Below are 23,685 nucleotides of genomic sequence, written 5' to 3'. Positions count from 1 at the left end.
TAACAGATTGGCTTCAACCAATGTAGGAGTTACATGGATGCTTGTTTTGATTGTTATTATTTTAAGAATGTTTTTATGATTAGAGATGTTGACTAGTAGACTGGATTGCTATGTATAGTAATTAAATGAAAACTCAGAAGTGCTTAAGAGGCTGAATGATCATTTGTTGCAGATGTCTATAAGCATTGGACAAGTAAGGAGGCATTTTCTCTTAGTCTTCCTTTTCCGAGATACGATGAGATGCTGAAAGAATCACAAAAACAAATTTATCGTGTATAGCTTTTTAGGGTAGAAAACTGTTCCTCTTCTTTCAGTTATTTGTTGTGACTATATGTAAACTCCTGGGCTTTTCTATGCATGGAGGGATTGAATTATTTTTTTTTAATAAGCATCAAAGATAGTTTCAAATGATTCTTGCCCACTGATATTGTTGGTGATCCAGACATATGGAAGCAGTAATATCATGGCCTTTGTTATTTCTTTCATGTTGTTGTTTTAATTTATATTTTTAACCAGGCTTATAAAATATTCTCCTATGTTTAGAGCTAGGGTGACTTTAACATTTTCTAAGTGGCTTTAATGTCAATATTTTAAATACTTGAAATCCATCCTCTCATTAACAGGCATTCCTATACTGTATCTTCCTATCACATTTGTGCTGAGAGATATTGTCCAAAGGTGAATAGAGGAATTAAATTTATATTCAGATTGTCCCATAAGCTGCCCCCATAGCCTTAGAATAGATTTAAAGCAGATTGAATTATCCAATGGAATGCCAGTTTACCTATTAAAGAAATGTGGTTTCAAGTATAACACAGACTTTATAAATCATGAAAACATTTAACTGGCTTTCTAGCTTACCCCTGTATGAATGTGGATTCTGTTTGTTAGCCTTAAAATATTGTGTGGAATAATTCATAAATAGCACAAGCCTGGGATGCTTTGTCAATTGATGAGTAACTCTTAATCATAATTTAAGTTTTTATTAAACTGTTTTGATGGTGAGGAGACTTCCTCAAACTGAAGCATTGGGGGTAGTAGTCATAGAACAGGACGCCAAGGCTGGCGCCAAGAAGTACTTGGCGTTTCTAAAGCTGGCAGATGTAGTCCAGTTAAGTCATAGAATGAAATCTGAAAATAATGATATGGTCCTTTCCTTCAGTCAAATATTCAACCCGGGTTGAGTTAATAATGAGAACCTTATGAACAAAGGAGTCCGCCTAACATCTGTGTCTGTGGTAAAGCCAGTGAGAGTTCATTGAAAATTTGCTAGCTTAACATGCAACGCTAACAATAACATGGCATGAACGTCAGTAGTTGAAGGGTCACACAGAATTATGCATAAACTTTATCCTATTAGGATATGAAGTGATTGCTTGAGTCACTTTGAAACCCTGTACACGGTTTTCTAAAAAACAGCCGTCTTAAAATTAAAGTCTGAAGAAGCAAGTAGTGTGCCTTTCAGTGAACAAAGTCCTGTTCTGTCTCAGTATGTTGTCTGGAACCATGATTTACATGTGTGAATCACTTGTGGCCTCTAGAATAAACTTGACTTCTATCAGGATATGCCTCCACTGAGAAATCCACAGAAGCATAAACATCATTGATTTTGGTTGTAGAAGCAGCCACAGAATTTATCTAGACCTCAGTGTCATCTTGTAGAAGAGCAAACAAGACCTTTTTGGTCATCAGGTTTCTTTTTCAAGGTCACAAAGCAGGTTAGTGGAACAGACTAAACTTGGGCTCAGCCCACTTCACTCTCTGGTCCTGTTCTTTTCATTCATATCAGCTGCTCCTTCAAGATTATGCTTTTTCTACAAGCAGCATCAGTATCTTGAAACAAAATCTATGTAACCTTGTATAACAAGAATAGTTTTTTTTTTCTCTTTTTCTCTTTTCCCTTACCAAAACTCTGGAAAAGTTTAGAGTTGAGTTTACTTTGTAATGTTTCTATTTTTAAAGTGCCACATTAGAGTCATCAGTGTAGAAGGTTTGGATGAGAGGTGCCAAAAGTCTAATCGTGGTCTTCCCACCATATCCAGTGAACACCACACCCTGCTCCGGACTCAAAGGTATTTTCTACAATAGCACATGTAGAGTCCTCAGTGTCACACAGAGTCAAAGGGCAGAGAGGGGAGAAAGGATCAGTTTCTTACCTAAGTTTACTAACAATACAAGTGAAGCAGTCCCAAATAATTAACTGTGTGCATGTGCGTGTGCCCATGTGTGCATGTGAAGGTTATGGTGAAGACCTGAGCTGCTCTAATACAGTGTAAATGTGTCTGGTACCTTCTAAACTATCCTGTAAATTATAGCGGTTTTCCAATGGGAATGGTGAGATGGTGGTGTGCCACCTCTAGAAAACAAAACACTCCAATCCTTTATAATAATTTGGAGTCTAGGATGAAGGTGCTTTTCAGAAATGACTTACTAGTGTGCTAGAGTGTAGGGTCATTGTGGCTTTAGGATCCCCTTAAATTGAGCTCTAAGGATCCCCTGGAGTAATGCCTGAGTTTTTTTTCCCTGGTTTGAGTTCCAGTTTATTGTCACATATGTAGGTCTAGAATCTGTACTTTGGGTGGGCCCTGTGTTTTAATATTTGGCCTTTGGCTGCATCTGGCTGTCAATAGTAAGTTCAGATTTGTTGGGATAGAGCTAAAGCAGTTTCTGAACTGGCTTGTTTTTCTGCATTCTCTCTTGATTAGCATGGTAATTCCTATCTTGCCTGCTTTTTGATGCTTTTAAGGTAATTGATAAACATTTCTTATCCATGATTTTAAATTGCTCTCAATGGGAGGATTAATTCAAATCATCTAGCCTATTATTGTCACTATGAGAGTATCCTGTAGCTCTCTAATCGAGTTGTGTGGAAAGAGAGGAAAGTTTCTGTACAGCATTCCATCCGTATTTCAGAAGTCAGTGTGGTAGTCACAGCTTCAGGCTCATTCTGGTAGAAAATAGTAGCTGCAGAGCAGTTTGAAATTTCATGAGGCTCAGTTTTATGTCCCACAGTCTCAGTACTAGGTAGAATATTGAACTGTGATAATTTTGAGAGTGGAGGGGGTTGCTATGACTAATATAACCTGGGCAGTCAGTGCAAAGTGGAAATTTTGCAGGCACATCAGGAGTAGGGTAACTCTCTCCTATCAGATCAAATGGAGATAAATTTCTGACATGATTCTCCATTATATATTTATGTATTTATAGCTTCCTTTATATTTCATTTATAAAACAACTATTTATTGGCCAGGGAACTAAACAGTTTGAAAAGCCTGCTTTGTAAACCTGAGGTTGTCTAGTGCTCTGTCCTTTTGGTACTTGTGTCCAAAAGGATTGTTCCAGATTGATGCAAACACATCACAGAGGCAGGAAGCTGTTACCCTTACAGTCTGCAGCTGGCAACTAGAAATCTAACTTAGCCAGTAGCTGGACCCAGGACCAGTTAGGGACCAAACCTCCAACAGCATCCTTAAAGATCCAGGCGATAGAACTCCACTAAATTTTCCTGCTCTGTCTGTGAAAATGGGTGGAGCATCCCTAAGAGATTTAGCTAGCCTGTGTGTCTTGTATCTTTTTAGTGTCACCATTAAATACCTACTTGAGCTGTTAGAATTATTAGTTAGCAAGCCTCAGTTACTGATCTAGACTTGAAATAACTATCTCTGAAGTATGGCTTTTCTTACAGAGTGCTGGCCCACCATCTCTGAGGTAGGGATGACTGCCTCTAAGTTGAAGCTTTAACTGGCTCATATACACTATTACATTCCCTCAGTATGCATGTTTTATAATAGATTAAAGATACTGTAGCAAAGGAAACCTAAGATGTATTTAATGATCTCACCCATAGAAATAAGTTTTTTTAACCTTCTAGAATTGTCCAGCCCAAAGTATTAATGGTTCTTGTTCCTTTTTTCCTTTCTTCCTTTTAATGTCTGCCCTGTCTAAAGCCACGTGGTATCGTGAGCCCATGGGCAACAAATACTAATATATGTCCTTGTTGAAATTTCTATCCTTTTTCATCATGATTTGTCGAGATCATGTATCTTGACATCAAATATGATAATTTTGTTAACTCCCTGGTCAATAAAATCATGGATATTTTTCTTCTTTGGTCTCTAAGCCTATTAACTGCTTTTTTCAAACACTTTAAATAAAAAAATGCAGGTAGGATACCTTACAAGGACAATGACATTCTTTTAGGTTTAAATCAGAAATTCCAGGGGCACCTGTGTGGTACAATTGGTTAAGTATCTGACTCTTGGTTTCAGCTTAGGTCTTTTTTTTTTTTTATAGGATTTTATTTATTTACTCATGAAAGACACACACACACACACACACACACACACACACAGAGGCACAGACACAGACAGAGAGAGAAGCAGGCCCCATACACCCTGGAGTCTGAAGTGGGACTCAATCCCGGGTCTCCAGGATCACACCCTGGGCTGAAGGCAGCGCTAAACCACTGACCTAGCCAGGCTACCCTCAGCTCAGGTCTTGATGTCAGGGTCGTGAGATCAAGCCCTGTATTGCACTCTGCACCCACACAGAATCAACTTGAGATTTTCTCTCCCTGCCCCTCTGCCCTTCCTGCGCTCTCTCTCTCTCTCTCTCAAATAAATAAATAAATCCTTAAATAAAAAATCAGAAATTCCAGTGAAGTCTGTGTGCTAATTTCTGATTCCTTACTGGATCCTGTATCATGTTGATGTTTTTTTGATCTTCTGTCACTGACCTCCCTCAATAGGGCTCAGAGTTATTAGAAGCCTTATCCCAATAACTGTGTAGGAAGATATCTAGTTTTGCAGGTATTTAAAAAGAGAATTACTTTTGACAAACAGGACACATACTCTTTCATAATCAGATCTTTTTATTAGTATCTGTAGAGGTGAAATTAAACATTGTCTTGAGTTTTTACCTCTCCACCCCTTTCTATCATTTGCCAATATAGGCATATCTCAGATATATTGTGGGTTTGGTTCCAGAACAGCAGTAAAGGGAATATCAAAATAAGCTGAGTCAAATGAATGTTTTGGTTTCCAGCGCAAATAAAATCTGTTTACACTACACTATAGTCTATTAAGCACACAGTAGCATTTATTTAAAAAAATCATATATGTACCTTCATTAAAAAATACTTTATGGCTAAAAAATACTAACCATCATCTCAGTTTTCAGTGAGTTTTGATAATTGAGCACAGATCACTGTAATAAGTATAATACTAATGAAAATTGAAGTATTGCAAGAATCACCAAAATATGACACAGTGACATGAAGTGAGCAAATGCTGTTGGAAAAATGGTGGTCATAGACTTGCCTGAAGCCAGTTGCCACAAACATTCAATATGTAAAAAATAACAGCCAAGTCAGTAAAATGAAGGGCAAGAAAATGAGGTAAGCCTGTAGCTGTATAAAGTGGTCCAGAAGGGAGTTAATTTTCATTATACAATGGAGGGAATGAAGGCTTATAGATTAAGCCTGCCTGGGGCTTCACCTTAATAGGACCAGAATTGGTGTCCAGTTCCTTTGGATCCCACTTTGTTGCCCTCCATAGCATTTTAGCTTTTTTTCAGAATGAGGACCTGTGTTTCCTAATAAAATGAGAATATGCAACATATGCAAAAAGAGAACTGGCAAAAAGGCACAATACTTCTGGCCAGCAGTTTTTTTTTTTTTTTTTTGAGTTACTAAAGCACTAGAAAATATATTTAGCAAATTTCCTTTATTCCTTTGTCATTTCATACAAATTCCCCAGTTTGCATATTGACTCTGTTCCTTAGAGAATGAAATGGATTTTTTTCACAGCTACGAATTAGGGGGAAAAATATTTTAAAGGGAATTATTAATAAAGTTGCTTATTCTTGACTGAACCAAGAAAAGATAAACACATTTATTAGAGAGAAAGCAAGCTGGGCTGAGCTTATCAATGAGCAAAAGCAGGTTGTGATTACTTGTAGAAAGCTTGTGATACATAGGGCATGGGACTTTCCCTGCCTTTTTTTTTTTTTCCAAATTACTGATGGTCAGAGAGTTTAGAGGGAAATATATCCTCGTTAAATCCTTGGGGATGCTTGCTTTCATTTTGTACTCATGCTCTAAGCATAATTCTTTATTCCTTTTGTCTATAGTCCCTGGGTTTCCCCTTTATTTTCAAGTGCAGACTAACGTTGATTAAGAGCCTGATTCCAGAGCCACACTGCTCAGATTTTGTTTTGGACAGAACATTTGTCTCCCCTCAAACACTAATTCATATGTTGAAAGCCCTAATCCCCAGTGTGATTGTGCTGACCACAGGGCCTGTGGGAGATAATCAGGTTTAGATGAGCTCATGAAGGTGGCTCCCATGATAGGATTAACATCCTGTAAGAAAAGGAACAGAGGCCACAGGTTCTGCACACTAGGAAGAGGGTCCTTACCAGTTCCAGCCTCCAGAACTATGAGCACTAAATTCCTGTTTAAACCACCCAGTCTGGGAGATTTGTTAGTGGCACCAGCTGACTAAAACAGACTGGAATCCCAGTTCTGCCTCGGGTTAGCTGAGTAACAACCTGGGCAATTCTCTTCATATCTCTATGGTTCCATTTCCTCATTAGTAGAAAAGACTGTTAAATGAGTTATTTCCTGTAAACACACACATACATTAGTCAATATTCATTCTGTCTTTGCCTTTCTGCATTTCTTAGGAAATGAGTTGTGTTAATAGGCTTTGGAGGTGCTTGAAACTCAGAAGTTGGCTAACCCTAGTGAGGAGAAGAGAACATAAAGGTTATTTATTCCCCCTTCTGTTGTGAAGAGGTCTGCTACAAGCCTTTACCGTGAGGAAACAGGTGGTGGAATGCAGAAGCTGCTCCTGATGGCATTTAAGAGCCAGATGAGAGGAAAGAAGTGGGAGTCTAAGTTCAAGGGGCACATAACTGGGGCAGATTCAATTGTTCTGGAGCTTGGGTTTTCTGTCAATATTACTGAAATAATGAGTTAGTACTGGGCTGTGTCCATCTCTGTTTTCTGGATGGAGATAAATATGAGGATTATTTATATGAGCAGCCCTTTAACATTGAGCCCTGGCACACCTTTGGACTGTACTTTATCTGCAAGGAGAGCAATTTGCTTTTGAAATTTGAAAGGTGGGGGGATCTCCCCTAACTGTGTGGTTTCTTAATCATTGTTGCTGGGCACTGTGAGCTCACCATATTCCACATGTTCTGCTGTTGGCTCTGGGTGGCTTTTGAGGGTAGCTGGGGAAGGGAGTTTAGCATTGTTACTACAATGAATCTTGGTAAGGAGCAAGAGTAGAAGTGGAGGCATGGACAGATGCTTCTGTTTCTTGATTTGAGATATTATTAAACTGACAGTTAAACTGGTTTCTAGGTCTGAGTGTAAAGTATAAAAACACTTGTTTAAAAATCTGGAAATTCCCTTTTGAACTACAGGAACTTATGGTAAGTCTTCCCATGAATTTTGATAGCCTACACACGTAGCAATTTTTTTTACCCTGTTGGGCTGCCACTGAATAGTGTTTTTCTTATGAAATTTTCTACCAAACAAGTTGTAGATTACAAACTCCTGGTCTTTTTCCTGGAGTTTCTGGTTTCATTCTTGGAGACACCAGCTTTTTCACTTGCCTATTAATTACCATAAGAAAGTTTATCCATAATCATTTGTTTATTTTTGTAATATTTTCAAAAATTGGTTTTAGTGTGGGCAATGTTTTTCCCAGTAGGTTTTCCAGTGTCTGGTTTCTTTATGAAACTCACGTTTACAAGGCTCACTTAGAAATTGCTTCATGCCCTTTTTTTTACCTTTATTTTAAGTGTTTTCCTCACATGGGATATGGAGTTTTAAGACCTGTTTATTATATTTATTGAGACATTAAAATCTAGTAAATGCTGTTGGGAGGTTTAGTGAATGGTTTTCATTGAAATGTAAAGTCACTTAGAATTAGAAATTTGAGAAGAAAGTGGGCTCCATCCAGTGAGCTGTGTAACCTTTTCATCAATTGTAGCCTTGTCATGGAGAAAAGTGCATGTGCAATAGGTCCACTTTCATTAAAACCTACTTTTAGAAATTTAATATCAGAATATGTTTTAATTTAAAATATAAATTCATTACCTAGAATTTCTTATAAAAAGAAAGACCTCCTAAATCATTTTAAGTCACACATAGATTATTAAATCAAGGGAAAATGAATTATTAGAAGTCTTTCATTACAGGTTCAGAAAAAAACCTGGGTTGAACTTAGCTTATATTTTTTTTATGACATTATTCCACAGTTGGGCTTTTTGATTATGCTTTTATGGGAAGGAGAAACACAATACTTAAGGCTGTTCTGAAACTGTGAGCTTTGGATATGAATATTCTTTTCCTTCATTGCCCTTAGTATCTGATTGTGTATCAAGTGTTTGGGTGTTTATTTTTGCTGGCCTCCCCCACCTCTCACCCTCTCTCCCCTGTTAGCTCTTTGAGGCCCCAAGACAGCCCACTGCAGCTCAGCTCAGTATATTTTTGCCCCTATAATGCTTTACCTGTTCTTCACAATTATCAAGTGATTGTTAAAGGACTTGTCTAGGACCAAATGGGGCATGTGTAAAAGGTGGAGCTCAAATCTGAGCTCAGAAACTTAGTATCCCGAGTACAAAATTAATCACACCAACTTTGACTCTTGACCCACTGTGTGTTAAAGGTGCACTTATTGCAAAAATATTCCTTTTGCATAATCCTTGAGAGGGGTGGGGATTCAGACTGTTATTTTTTGCAGGGGAGCCTTTTTGATAACTAGAGTCCCGTGTGTATTTTAAAATTGACTTCTTAAAATTCTGTGTGTTTTGACAAGTGCTTTTTCAGCACCCAAAGTGGCCACCCTCAAGATGCTTTCTGGTTTTCTTTATCCTTTGAGATGAAGTAAGAATCTGAGAGTACTAGAGATGAGGAGAGAAAGGAGTGATTGTTACTTTCCACATTTCCCTTAGAAGCCACCTGTGTCCTATTCCTACTAGGTACATTCTAGAAATATCAGAAATATAATCAGCTCTGCGTGCTAAGACATCAGATAAAATGGCTAAAAATGTTACATAATGGCATGTTATCTTTGAGCATGACTACAGTAATGATATTTCATGCTGATGACTATCTTTCCTCTTTCCTCATGGTCAAACATGAATACAATAAGATCTCTACTTCCCCAGTAGCAATTTTCAGCCAAATACCTTTGAATTTGTTGTAAAATTTATTAAACAGTTTCAGTCAATTGTTATTTACATGTAATTAGGAATCCAATAGTACAGAAGGGCTTGCAATGAAAAACCCCAGTTCCCAGTTCTCCATATGGGCTTCGTCACTTCCATGATGGATTGTAAAGGCATATTTTCCCCTTATTTGGGCCACTGTGGAATAATCGCAGCCTCTTTCAAGGAAATGGTGGAATTTAAGAGGAGGATTCTCTATCGTCAATGACAGTATGAAGTCCTTATGAATTAAATTGTTGTGAAGCGAATTCTAAATTGAACGTGATGTTTAAATGTATTTTCTGCAAGTTTTTTTTTAATTCTAAGATTTGTGATTCTAAGTTTATGATTTCACAATTGCTGATGATAATAATATTAATAGCCAGCATGTAAAGTCATTGCTGTAGGGTTTGCAATAACTCAATGAGGTAGGTAAGTTATTATTTCTATTTTAGGGATGAGAAATTGAGACAAAGAGGCAAAAGAAAGTTAAACAGCAGGTGGTGGGCTGTGATTTAATCACCGGTGGTCTGGTTGCAGAGTCTGCTTTGAAGCCCTGTGCTATACTTTCTAAGAACTCTCAAATGGTAGTAATTGTATCAGTAACTTAAGCTGGAGAAAATAGTGCATGATTTTTTATCCTCCATGGTTCATAACTACCAAATCAGCAAAGAGGTTACTTAATGGATAGTGGAAGGTTTGTTTTAAAATTCCTTTTATTATCACGTCTTGTCCTGTCTTTTGTCAGTTCTGTGACTTAGGTGATGCTCAGATATGCTTTGCCAGAGAAAGTTGCAGAGTAGAGGTTGTCTCTATGCCCAACTTCTGTGCCAATTAAAGGGATAAGGAGGAAAATGTATTCAAAGGCTATGACCACTTTAGCAACATATTTTCATATAAGTATCAGAGTGTATTAGGGTGACTAATTATATTGTTATAACCATTAGCCCCTATTATAAAGATGTCAGAATTGATATTTAACTTATAGTAGGAAGATCTTGATTCATTCATTTCTATTCTACTATCTTCTTTCCTTTTTTCTTTTTTTCTTCCCATAGTTAATTATTCACTTACTCAGATATTTACTGAGTACTTACTTTGTGCCCAGCTCCATTCCTGGCACTAGGACATTAAAATGAGAACAAAAAAGACTAAACAACAACAATAGCAGCACACGGCTGTGTGGAACTTACATTCCAGAAGGGAAGAAGACTTTTTTAAAGTTTCTAACTCAAATTCACTCCTCCTAGATGGAGGAGAATGGAAATCAAGTATTGAGTTGATCATTGTCCTCAGTTTCCAGAAATAATGTGAGTTTTCACAACACCTTCAGGATTATAGCCTATTTGAATCTACTGTGATGTTGCTTAGAGTATTCTAGATGGGTTAGGAATTAGATGAAGTGGAAAATGAAGAGCAATGAGAGATATATTTATATTGAACATATTCTATATTTTTAGTGGTTCTATCTGGAAAGAGGACATTATATAAGCTTTCTTTATTTTTCCTCATTTGTGCATCAAACTTGATTCACTAAGAAAAAGGATAATTGGAAATTGTTTAAAATCAGATTGTGTTTTTATATTATTTCCACTAAGCAGTTGGTTCTATTAATGATTTCTTTCATAAAGAGGAACATAAACAGGAACAGCTTTCTTGATTTGCTAACACTCATGTGAATATAAATTTGAAATATTTATCTTTAGAGAAAATATTAGTAGCTAAAATACAAGCAGAAAATTTGATTCTATTTAGTAAACTGTGCGATAACATTGCGAATTTGTCATAATAGCCATTTGGAAGAGAATACAAATTGAATAATTTATGTTATACACATTGATAGTATTTCCTTTGGGAACAAATTTCTTTTAATTCTTACCATTTTTTCTTTTGAAATTCAAAATTTTATTATCAATCTGTTTTAGACCTATTGGCATATATGCTCTTGAACTGCTATATATCAATGTAGTTCAATTATGTCTTTCTTCCTTTAAAAAGTTTTAATTAATCGAGAATGGAAGTGTGTTTCATAAAGGTTATGCCTCAACCAAAAATGTCTTACTTTTTTTTTTAAGATTTTATTTATTTATTCATGAGAGACACAGAGAGAGAGAGAGGCAGAGACACAGACACAAGGAGAAGTAGGTTCTTGCAGCGAGACTGATGTGGGACTAGATCCCTGAACTCCATGATCACACCCTGAGCTGAAAGCAGAACTTAACCACTGAGCCATCCAGGCGTCCCTGTTTTACATTTTTGAAAATCTCTTATAGTCCAGTTTAATAGATAGCCAGAGTCTCATATCTGCTTCTGCTTTTATTCTTTTGTTATATGTTGTTTTGGTTGAAATGTATGAAGAAAATCTGTGTTCACACAGATATGTAGTTGAAAAGAGTGAAGTTATTAGTCTTTCATACTACACCATAACTTAATAAGTAATAATTTCCTAATGGTTAGTTGCAATGTGGAATTTGAAAGCCACATAAATAACTTATAATACATTAAAAAAAAAGATTATGTCTCATTCAACATTAAATACCTGGATCTGCTAACATTACTTTATATAACTGAGTTAAGGCATTTAAATTATTTAGATATTTGGCAGAAAACATAAATTTAAGAATATTGAGTTCATTTAAATGAAACCCAGATATTCATTTAAATCTGAACAGGCTCTGCTATGTTTTGAAGTGTTGGAGATGTTTAGAATAGTTCTAAAACAGCATACTTTGCCTTTTTGAGATAAATTGTATATTTATTTTTAACTAAAATTCACTCATTGGCAGTTTTCTGGGTCCTAATGCCAGTTACAATATGTGTATGTTAATGTTGGTTGCTCAGTGCCCTATTTTAAGTTTAACTTGGAACTGTGCAAACAGACATTTGGGCCTTCTGGCTTCACTGCCGAACAGTGTAAACTAGCAAGCAGAGCGTCAGTCATCCTTATCTCAGTCATAATCTCTGGAATGAAAGATTCCCATCATCTGTTGCACGTAGCAAAAGGTCTGGGTGTCACAAGGAAATGACATCAGTTTTCTAGCATCTGTGATACCCTCGAGTAGTAATTTCAGAATACTTAGCAAAAGGCTTACATTGTTGAAATATGATGTAGTCTGGGGAGTTAACTTTTAGTCTCAATCTCTAACTCTTTTATTCTGTGCCAGAAAGGAATTTTGCAAGACAGGATGAGTTTTCCTTTATGGTAGCCTGGCTAGTGGGGATGAATACACCTACTCTCCTCTTTACTCAGAAGAGAGGAGAATGGAAGGAGATGTGATATTCGCTGGGAAATCTAAGAATAGGAAATTGCTTCTTCTTGAACAGTGAGGTTCATGATATCAGCTGAGTGTATTTTTAGTGCTTTGGCAAAGTATGTTAGCCAACCAGCAACCATTTCGCCTACACAGATACACTCAGATGGACTTTGTCCACCTTGAAAGTAAGGAACAGACACAAAAACATACAAAAGAATATGTATGGGAATTGTGAAATTTGAAGTCTGTGTTCTGTTTTGTTTTGTTTGAATGGTTGACTTTTTCATGGGATTATATATGTACGGAATAGCTAAGGAAAAGACATTAGCGAATTATTGTGATGGTGGAAAATGGTTCTCCTGGTCAGTTGAAGCAATAGGTATGGGAATGTGGAGAAAGTTTCTAAATATTGATTCAGTTCTTTGGGTGGAATCTTGAAGAAACATCTATTATTCATAGAGCACTCTCATTTCTTTTAAAGATTTTATTTATTCATGAGAAACACACAGAGAGAGGCAGAGAAAGAAGCAGGCTCCCTGAGAGGAGCCTGATGTGGGACTCAATCCCAGGACCCTGGGGTCATGCCCTTGAACCAAAGGCAGACGCTCAACCACTGAGCCACCTATGTGCCTCTAGAGTACTCTCATTTTGAACTGTAATTCTTAACTAGTTGTGGGGAAGAGACTGGTAACTTGTATTTTACGATGGAGGAGAACTGTGGTGAACATTCAGGATGCCCAGGGTAGGTTAAACCTCTTCTCCCACCAATGTCTTCCATCTAAAGCTTTTCTAAATGGTGATACCCACCCTCTGTTTTGCACATATTGCTAGTCATCCAAGGAATGTCAGGAAGCTCTGGCCATGATAAAAGTTTTCTTTAGTTAAAAAATTTCTTACAAGCCACGAGAAGAAAAGAATAGATGCATCTTGCTCAATTAAATGAAACATTTTGAGGCATTGTAGTTGCAGAAATGCTGAAGTCACTGAATATTGAAAGTAATGAAGGAAGAAGGGGGAGGAGGAGAAGCAAAACTAATAGTCTCTTTTGTTCAGGCACGATTCTGAGCAGTGGGTGGTCATTACTGAACTCTAGAGAATGGGCGCAGTGGTGACCGAATAGCAGATACAAGGAGGAAAATTGCCCCAAGGGTGGCCTTACCATTCACCAGACAGCCCCTAAAGCTTAATTAAGGCACAAAAGTCTGAGTGGATGAATTAGAACAGAGGCAATTCCATTTTACATTTAAAGAGTTTCTGTTTTCTTAGAAGCGACTTTTATTCATTAAAAGCATATCAGAGAAATCAGAATATTTGGAACTCCTCCCCATATTTATCTGATCTCTCATTCTTGGCAATGAAACATTGCACTAATTCTTACACACAAATATATACATCATAAAAGAAGCAAGAGAGACCTTCATTAACTGAACGATGACAAAATAGACTTACACACATAGACTAGTGCATCACATTTTTGTACGTATTAACTACATGTTAAGCTAAGCAAACCACAAAATTATTCTTAGGGGAACAAAAGAATTGTGTGTAGTCTTTAGATTTTTCATATTTTTAAGTTTTTTTTGGCAAACTAGTCACGAGACAGAAGTTGTTAGTCAAAGTCATGTCTGTGGTGCAATGAAAGGAATTACCTTACCATGTCACATCTTGGTATGCAAGCTCGTCATATTCTCAGTCATATATTGTAAGGTCAAAACTATAAGTTCTCTTTGGTTTTTGGTGAATTTTTAATTTTCAGTGACTAAGCTTCTTGGTTCCTTTCCCTATCTCAACATGTCTGCCAGTATATAAATGCTATTATATAATATACTGAGGAAGCTATGTAAGTGCATGTTTGAGTAAATTCTTTTAAAAATTATTTTTCTAAACCACAAATATAATCTTTGTGTTTGTAAATTTGAACTTTCTCTTTAGGGTTTCTTTTGAAGTCAGACATGTTTGTGAAGAATCACACTGAAAAAGTATAAGTATTATCTGTGTGGATGTTATTTTAGCATCAGACATTTTAAATTTCTGATAGATTGTGTATTCCTGGAGCAGTGTATATGCATGCATTCAAAATAAAAATTAATAGTGTTCCCCTTTTACAGCATGTGTTAGAAAACAGTGGCAAAATGTGATCAGAGTTAGGGTCCTATTTTCAGGGAGACTCACTAAGCTCTATTTTACAAGGGCATAAATGTTTACCTAAGCAAGAAGGTGAAGTCCGTTATGCCCAATAAAGGACATTTTGGAGTGCTGGTTTACGGAAAACATTTAACAGACAGTGGATCTTTTACACAAAGTACAGTGCGTTGTTTGAAACTATTTGCTCATCTATACACTATGCTTAAAATAAACACTGTCTGGGAATATGCCAGTCTTTTTTTTTTTTCCCCTACCTTTTAATTCCACACCCTAGATTTTGTCACCTGCCAAAGTCAAATAAATCTTATCTAAACAGTTGAGATAAGCTTTGAGTTGTACCCAGTATGGTCAAATCAACAAACCTCTTCAAAAACAGAAATGAAATACAATAACACTAGATTAAACAGTCTACAATGGCAATTGTGTTTGCATTTAAAGATTTTATTCCAAAAGGATTACAGTCTTGGTATCCATTTTTCTCCCCGCTGCCTAGACAAGAAGGAGACATACTGAGTTAAACAAAATGCATTTGTTCTCTAACAATTTAACTTGTACGGCTCTTATAAACAAGGCCCATAGGTGTATGAAGCCTACTGACTTAATCACTAACTTATGTCATTATCCTTGTATAAGCAAGTATGCTTGAGAGGTACCAGTGGTGGATTGAGTATCAGATTTATTTTTTCCAGCAGGAAAGTCTTTCTTTATATAGCCTAAGTACAAAATCTATAGAATTCTGGCATTTTATTGTCTGTACCCTAGAACAAATCCCCACCAGATTAAACTTCCTGAAAAGAGAAGATAGTATAAATGGATATGATTTCTAAATTAATAGTCTATTATAAAAATGCAAGTTTCTTCCCTTTTAGGGCATACATCATTTTAATTGCTAATAAAATGTATACTCTTACGAGGGCAGGAAGTATGTCTGTCAGGTTTACCATCATATCCCCAGGGCAGAGAAGACTACCTGGCCTGGAGTTTGAACTCTATGAGTATTTATTCAGTGAAGGAGTAAATGATGTTTTCAAGAAGAGGCTGTTTACTTTGCAGATAAATACAAACATTTCATAATTATTTAATCAGTTGTTGATATTTAAAAGTAAGTTTCTGAAGTGAATACATTTTATCATGGAGTTAAATGGTTCCCTTTCAATGTTACACTATTTAATTGGCAGTTTATTTATGTGTAATCAGTAGTAAACAGATGTTATTATTTCAGTCATTGTCAGATAGTATTGACTTCTGTGCATTTCTTGACCATAGCGTAATTTATACACTGCTTGGTGATTTTTCACTGATCTTTAAGTACATCTTCACCTACTTGAATTTAACCTTTAGCACATCTGAGAATTAGCCCAGCTGGGTATAGAATTGGGATGCTGATGTGCTGCCTTTATTTTTAAGGCCCAAACAATGATATAAAATATATATTTTCATTTTATGAACATGATACATAACATAATTTATGTTGTTTTGTAAGAGCAATTATATCTACAAATGTGTGTATGATATTGAGACATTTAGAGACAACTAAGAACTTTCCATTTTTGAGTGCCTGCTATGACAAGTACTGTGTGCTACACAGTACAGGAATTACTTCTAATCCTGATAATAACCATTTGAGGGAGATATTAACACCATTATTTACCCATTTCACATGTGAATAAACTAAGTCTCCGAGAGCTTACCATGTCTCTCCCAAGAGACATGCACTAGTCTGTGTGAATCTAAAGCATTGAGGTCTAAGGTTTCAAGTAATTTTGGAAAAAATCCAGGCTTGTGAGTTATTATTTGAGTATATTAAAACTTTTCAACTCAATAAATATGTTAATGCGTAAACCAGGGATTTGAATGGAAGGAGCAATAATAAAACTTAGAAGTCTTATAAATAAAAGGAATGGAGTACCGGTATTTTAATTTGGAATCTTTAAAAGAAAGCTATTGGCATATTTGCCATTAAGTTTATATGGTCTTAAAAAAAAAAGTTTATATGGTCTTTAGATAATCCAGAATTACTTGAAATATTATTGAAGAACTTGTGTGTTTTCCATGTATGTTAAAAATGTGTAGCAACATGTCTTCTGGCAAGTTTCCCACGGTATGCACATGCTGGGTGTATGTTTGACAAGCATATTTGGTAGTAGGATGTGTAAACACTGCAAATGTAGTGTTTCCTCTTATTATCAAGGGTGAAATTTAGATGAATATGGTACCGAGTATTTTCCTTTCTGAGAAATGTTAGTTTTTTAACTTGTTGGGTATGTTTGGTTAACTAAACCAAGCAAAATCAAACAAAATCTTTAAAATTGCTTCACTGCATCATTAGGAATTTTTTGTTAAATAATATATTTCAACAGTTTTTAAAGTAACTCCCCAGGTGTGTGGATTCTCAGTTGGGGATTAACACATCAGTATTTCCTTATAAAGGATTCTTGATTCCATTGTCGTCAGATTGCACAGTGACATACACTTACCAAAGGTTTCTATGCTTTACTAACACTCAAAAAAAAAAAAAGGAAAGTAATTCTAGGCATTTCTACCTAAATTGTTTTTCCCTCTTTTGTTTTCCTTTTTATATCTTCCTGGCAGGACAAATAAAGCACTTCTAGAAATTCCTGAATCCATAAAAACTGACCATTCGCATCCACCACATTTTGTAGATATGAAGAAGGAAGAGGAGGCTTCTTCCTCTGGAAATATCTTTTACTCTGTATGCCTCAATTTCTTCCTTCATTGTCGTGTGGATGGTTATGCTTATAGTATTATTTGCAGCAGTTATCACTGCCCATGCCAATATTTGGTTTTAGCTTTCTCAGGTGTTGCTGTCTTCATGGATTGATGGGACCAATAACACAGATAGGTGATTGGTAGTGTCTCTTTGTTAAGGTCAAAGATTATGGCTTCTCTCCGAAGATTCAGTAATGACTTTATTTTTCACATTTTAAGCTCTTTTAGTTTTTCACTTTATGTAGAACACTGGCATGCGCTGATGATATCTAAAGCGGGATCCCTGCTATTAGGCTATTTAAAATCTCCTTGGAGGGACAAAGCACCTAAATTCTGTATGAAAGAAGTACTTGAAATTATCAGGTGATTTGTATTTATGTTAAAGGGTTCAAAGAAGAGGTCAGGATGTCATCATGAGCCATGGCTCTTAGGGAATATTTCAGAGATTACTTAGGCTGGGGCCTGAAGTTGCTATTTGTCAAAGATGGTGGTTTGTCACATTGCCCACACTTTTCAGCTTACCCTCCATTTTAGGTAACCACTGGAAACTGTTCTGACCAGTGAGACATAAGTAGAAATTCACTAAGAATTCTTATTTATTTATTTATTTATTTATTTATTTATTTATTTATTTATGATAGTCACAGAGAGAGAAAGAGAGGCAGAGACATAGGCAGAGGGAGAAGCAGGCTCCATGCACCGGGCGCCCAATGTGGGATTCGATCCCGGGTCTCCAGGATCACGCCCTAGGCCAAAGGCAGGCGCCAAACCGCTGTGCCACCCAGGGATCCCAAGAATTCATATTTAATAAGCATTGCATATGTTTTCTTATTGCTTTCCTTTTCCCTCAATTTTTCCTGGAATGTGAAAGTGATGGATGGAGCTATGGCAGCTATTTTTCCACATGAGGAATAAGTAAAAAAGACCATAAAAACTTTTTTGTCCCTAACCTTTTTTTTTTTTACTTTCTGAATCAATGCCAACCTATCTCATTTTTAAGTCATTATTTACTCAGGTGTTCTTTGTATAGCTAAAGACAATTTTTAGTCAGTGCAAATATATTTAGTACTTTTGCCATATTATCAGGTAGCTAATTGTCAAGAATTTATTCATATTTCACATGTCTTTTTACTCTACTATAACTAAATGGTTGACATCACTCCCTACAATAGTCTAAAATGAGCCAAACTATTAAGTTGGGTGGAGGGGGGTGGAGGGAGGGAGGACTAAGTTATAAACAAACATGAAGAATGACATTTTTTTTTCCCTCCACCTAGTCCGCATGTCTTTCATTTTACTTCCTAATACATCAAAGGTTTTGGAATTCAGCTCTTATTTCTCCTTACTCCACCAGGATCTAGATACTCTTTTTTAAAAATCTCCTTCCCTTCCTCAACTGTCCTCAGTTTGCATTAATCACCCTTGCACTTGGAGGAAGCTCCACCTATGTAAGTATTTCTTTTCTTTTTTTTTTTTTTAAGATTTATTTATTTATTCTTTCATGAGAGACTGAGAGAGAGGCAGAGACACAGGCAGAGGGAGAAGCAGGCTCCATGCAGGGAGCCTGACATGGGACTCGATCCCAGGTCTCCAGGATCACGCCCTGGGCTGAAGGTGGCACTAAATCGCTGAGCCACCTGGGCTGCCCTATGTAAGTTTTTCTCAACATATTATTACTTTTGCAAAAACTAGAGACAACCACAAATTGAGTTGGGTAAGAAGAGGGCAATATTTCTATTAATAAGGAAAGGCTTATAAGAGAAAATAAGGTGATCAAAGTTTCTAGCCTATGGTCTCTCTTCTAGCTTCAGAGTTCCTAAAGTTTTAAGAGCACTTTTGGTGGAGTAGGCAATATCATGAATGAATTTTGTGAATACCGAGATCACTGGGGGTAGGGCTTCTTGCTGTGCTAGAGTATGAGTCAGGTGCTGTATATCTAGCAGAATATGATCAGAAGAGAGTGTGTGGGATCTCTGTGAGGAACTGGCCAAAATTATTTTTTTTCTCCTAAAACTCCTTTATTATTGGGATGTTGGCTTTCTTGAATTGGTTCAATGTTCTTAATGTTTTCTTTTTGATGTACTTTGGGCAATGCTCTCACATTTATTTCCCATTCTTTCTATTGAATTTTTCTACTTATATTACCATGTTTTTATGTGTGAAGAACCATTTTCTTTTTCCAATTTGGAGGGTATTGCAGCAATTCAGGCGATAGTTAAGAGTGTCTGGGAACAGGTTGGTAGCAATGACAGTGATGAAATGAAGTCATATTCTACATGTATTTGGAATGTAGAACCAGGAGGATTCATAATGTATTGGATGTGGAATGTGAGCAAAAGAAAGTAATTAAAGATAGTCCGTCTGCCTATGGAGTCTCCATCATGTAAGACGGGATTGTATGGGCAGTGTGTGTCTACCCCTAGAGTTCCAGGTGAGCTAGCTGAGAAGGCTGTTGGTTCTACAAGCTGGTGGTTCAGGAAGGAGGTTGGAGGCTAGAGAGGAAAATGTTTCAAATCTGCCATGAGACTAGAGGGACATCACGAAGGTTGGAGAGTAGATGGACGTGAAAAGAGGTAAAAGGATCAAGCCCTAGGATCCTTCAATAATAAGAGGTTGGGGAGAGAAGGAGCCAGTTTAAGAGAATGAAGAGTGGGAAGCATTAGGAACAGGAGGAAGAGGAAGAGAGTGGCATCCTGGAAGCCAAATTAAGCATGTGTATCTGGAGGAAGGAATTAGTCACTGCATCAAATGCTGCTGAGGATGGAGTAATGTGCATTTGGATTTCACAGGACTGAAATTACTGGTGATTTAGTAATTCGAGCAAAAGCCTCATGGAGTGGGATTAAGAAGATAAGGGCAGAGAAGAATGTGGGGACAATGGGTATTGGCATACCTTAGGAAACTATGGAGAGTAGTGTTCCTCCCCTGTTTTCTGGTCTCAGTATCTGTGTTAGAGGCATTCTGTAGATGATTTGATCTTTGGCTCTCCTGGCTGAAAAGTGGCAGAGGTAAAAGCTAATGAGAAGCTGTGAACCCTCTTCCACAGCCTTTGACTCTCACTCAGTTCAATGTGTTATTATCTGGCTATGTTATTTGTTGGGCAACCACCCAAGTCTTTTTGTTCTTTCCTCTTGGAGTGGTGAGATGCTCCAGAGACTTCCAGTTTCTAGCCTGAGAGAATAAAGGTCTGTTTGGTAGTTTTCTGGGCCCCATGATTGGGAAGAGAGTTGGCTAGAGGTAGCGGGGGATGCAGGATGGGGAAGAGGTTCTGTCTTCAATAATGCAGTACTGCATGTTGTCCTCATGTTTTCCGTGTAGTCCTCTGGTCTAAAATTGTGCTTGTCGTCCCTCTGCCCAGAGATTTTGTTTTAATTTCTCAAGAAAATGAACCTGACATACTTGGGGAGGACATTTTCAGAATGGAGATATAACCAATGGACAGATGCCACTCACCCAGAGCTCCTTGTTTCTGGCACTCCCCACTTTTACTCTTAGCTGGACAGCTATCTGGTGCTGCCAGTTGCTTGGCCTTCTGAGTTAGTTCTCAATGTTTCCCCGGACAGCTGTAGATTCGCCATTTGCAGGTCTGCTAAATTAGGTACAACTAGTTCCATATTTTACTGCTGTCACCACCTCATCTTTCAATCCTTATGAATTTATATTTAAAAAAAAATCTCTCTACTATGGAATAGAGAGTGGAACTTTAGGGGAGAGCAGAACTGAATACACGTTTTCCCTCTGCCATCCAAGGCAAAGATGCTTCCGTCAGTGTATCTGTATCACCAAATAAAATGAAGCAATTTAAATGCTATTAGGATTTATACCGTCTATTTTTTAAAAAGATTTTATTTATTTATTCATGAGAGACACAGAGAGAGGCAGAGGGAGCAGCAGGCTCTATGCAGGGAGCCCGATGTGGGACTCGATCCCCAAACTGGGATCATGCCCTGGGCCAAAGGCAGGCGCTTAACCACTGAGCCACCCAGGCGTCCCTATACCGTCTATTATTCATTCACTTTCAGAATATTCTTTGAGGATCTTTTCCACTTGATGATTGCATTATTTGTCTCCCCTTCGCACAAGTTCTGCTGTGCACTTACATTGCCATATAATTGTATGCTAATGTCTTTCCATTTCACCAAACTGTGAGCTCCTCTAGACAGAGGAGCTTACATCTCCAGATCTGCAAAATGGTTTACCATGCATTTACAGAAGAGATAATAAATATTTTCAGAGAAAGTGAATAGCAACTATATCCCCCCTCAAAAGGGGAAATTTTTAATTGAAATGTACAGTGAGTTAGAAATTATCTTCACATATGTCCTTTTCCCTGACTTGAAAGTATAATGACAAGTTGTTTGCAATTCCTTAAAGAGATCTTTTAGAAGATTTTGGTTCTCAGTGGCTAGGAGATGATGACAAGCTTGGAACCATTTTTAACCAAGAGATGCTTCTGATCTTTGCTACTTAAGATGAGCTTCTACTTGAACAAAGGTCTTTGCTTTGCTTCTAAGCAATTTGCAGAGCTGACTTCGTCTTAATTTTTCCTGTGGCTTCTGAATTCCAAATTCAGAAGTTAAGATGGTTTCTCTAAGCCCTTACACTCTTTCTTACTATGTCAGTGAGAAGAGGGCATGAACTGTAAATACAGGCTGATTTGCCCATTTTTTCTGTTTAAGCTTCTGCTGACTCTGCTCCCTTCTCATATACCTTATCCAAAATTAGTGTTGATGGTTTCCCTGTGGGTGAGACATGTTTAGTCTCCCATATTACTATGGTACAAGTAAAAATCATTTTTCTTTTTGCTGGGAGTGTTTTCAACCTAGTTTGTCTAAAATCTCTCAATCAAAATACTGATTTGGAGAGATAACAGTATGATATTTTTCATATACGAATGTTAAAGCGGCCATAATAACAAACACAATCAACATTTTCTGAGTATTTGCTACAGGAATGGCAGTGCTTCTGGGTGTTTTACTTGAATAATCTCCTGCAAGAATCCTATAGGGTGGATGCTTTTATTCCATCCATTTTTGTAGATTACAAGCAAATTGAGACATCCTATGTTACACAGATAATAATAATTGGTGGGGCCAGTTTGACTTCAGAGCCCTGTGTGTTCTACTGCCTTCCATCGGTACTTGTCAAATGATATGACGTTACATATTATCTTTGCGTTTTATGTTTTTGCACCAAAAAGTCATCTAGAATGAAGTTAATTGTTTATGAAAGGGCAATCGGGGCAAGCGCATAGAATATTTAGTTTGTCTAGTCAAGTTAAAGGTACTGTTAATTTCCAGGAATTACTAACCTCCCAGCCTATTTCAGCCTGTCAACATCCAGCAAAGATTTTTTCCAAGCCTCCTTTTATGTACTTGTTTTTCTATTATATATATATGGTGAAGTACATAACAATAAATTAGGCATGATCATGTAATTGTATAGGGAAGGATCTGTTAATATTATCTCATGTCTCTGTATGTCTGTATATCATGCCTCAGATAAACTCAATCCCATTGAGACTAGGAGGCTCAGCTGATTTGATAGGCTATGCCTGTATGAGAAGTCAGCTTTCCTGACTAGTGCGTTTCTTCTGTCTGTTAAATCATGATGCCTCTCCCATTTATTCTGTGCCCTTAGAGTCTAATAGAAAAACAAAAACATTGATGAAATTAATACATGGTAGAGAATAATAGAGAGCCACAAGTTGAGATTTGAAATCTAAGGAACAAAGAGCCAGAATTAGCAACCTGGCATGGTGGGCAGCCTCTTAGATGGCCTCCAAAGATCTCTTATTCATGCTCTTGTATGTGGGCTGAGTCTAGAGACTCATAATCAATAGAATATAATGGAGATGATGGAATGTCACTTCTAAGATTAGGTTACAATGAGAAAGTGCTTATCTTTCGTGCCCTGTCTCACTCCCTCTGAAGGAAGCCAGCTGTCTTATTGTGAGCTTTGCTACGGAGAAACATATCAGGCAAGAAACTGAGGCTCAGTTTAAGCCAATAGGCAGTGAGGAGCTGAAGCCTTAACTCTGAGGAACTGAATCCTGCAAACAACCACATGAGCTTGGGAATGGATCTCCCCATAGAGGCTTCATAGAAGATCTCAGCCCCAGCCAATACCATGACTGAAGTCTTATGAGAAACCTTGAGGCAGAGGCACCCAGCTAAGCTGCACCTGGATTTCTGACCCACAGATAATACACTGATAATATGTTTTAAGCCTCTAAGCTTTAGTGTAATTTGCTATGCAGAGATGGATAACTAATATTCTCAGTAATAAACACCATGAGGTTTTCTACTTTTGGGGGTCTCTACCTTCAGTTTAG

At 37.2% G+C, this 23,685-nt stretch overlaps 1 protein-coding gene across 7 annotated transcripts in view; it reads left to right on the top strand.

Moving 5' to 3' along the window:
• FMN2 (formin 2) overlaps positions 1-23,685 on the top strand; it is a 370,841-nt gene that overhangs the window by 170,126 nt on the left and 177,030 nt on the right. The window lies entirely within an intron of this gene.

The sequence above is a fragment of the Canis lupus genome, chromosome 6 (assembly GCF_048164855.1).
Source record: "Canis lupus baileyi chromosome 6, mCanLup2.hap1, whole genome shotgun sequence".
NCBI lineage: Eukaryota > Metazoa > Chordata > Mammalia > Carnivora > Canidae > Canis > Canis lupus.
Note: the sequence above shows the minus strand (reverse complement) of the source record. Positions and strands in the feature narration are given on the sequence as shown.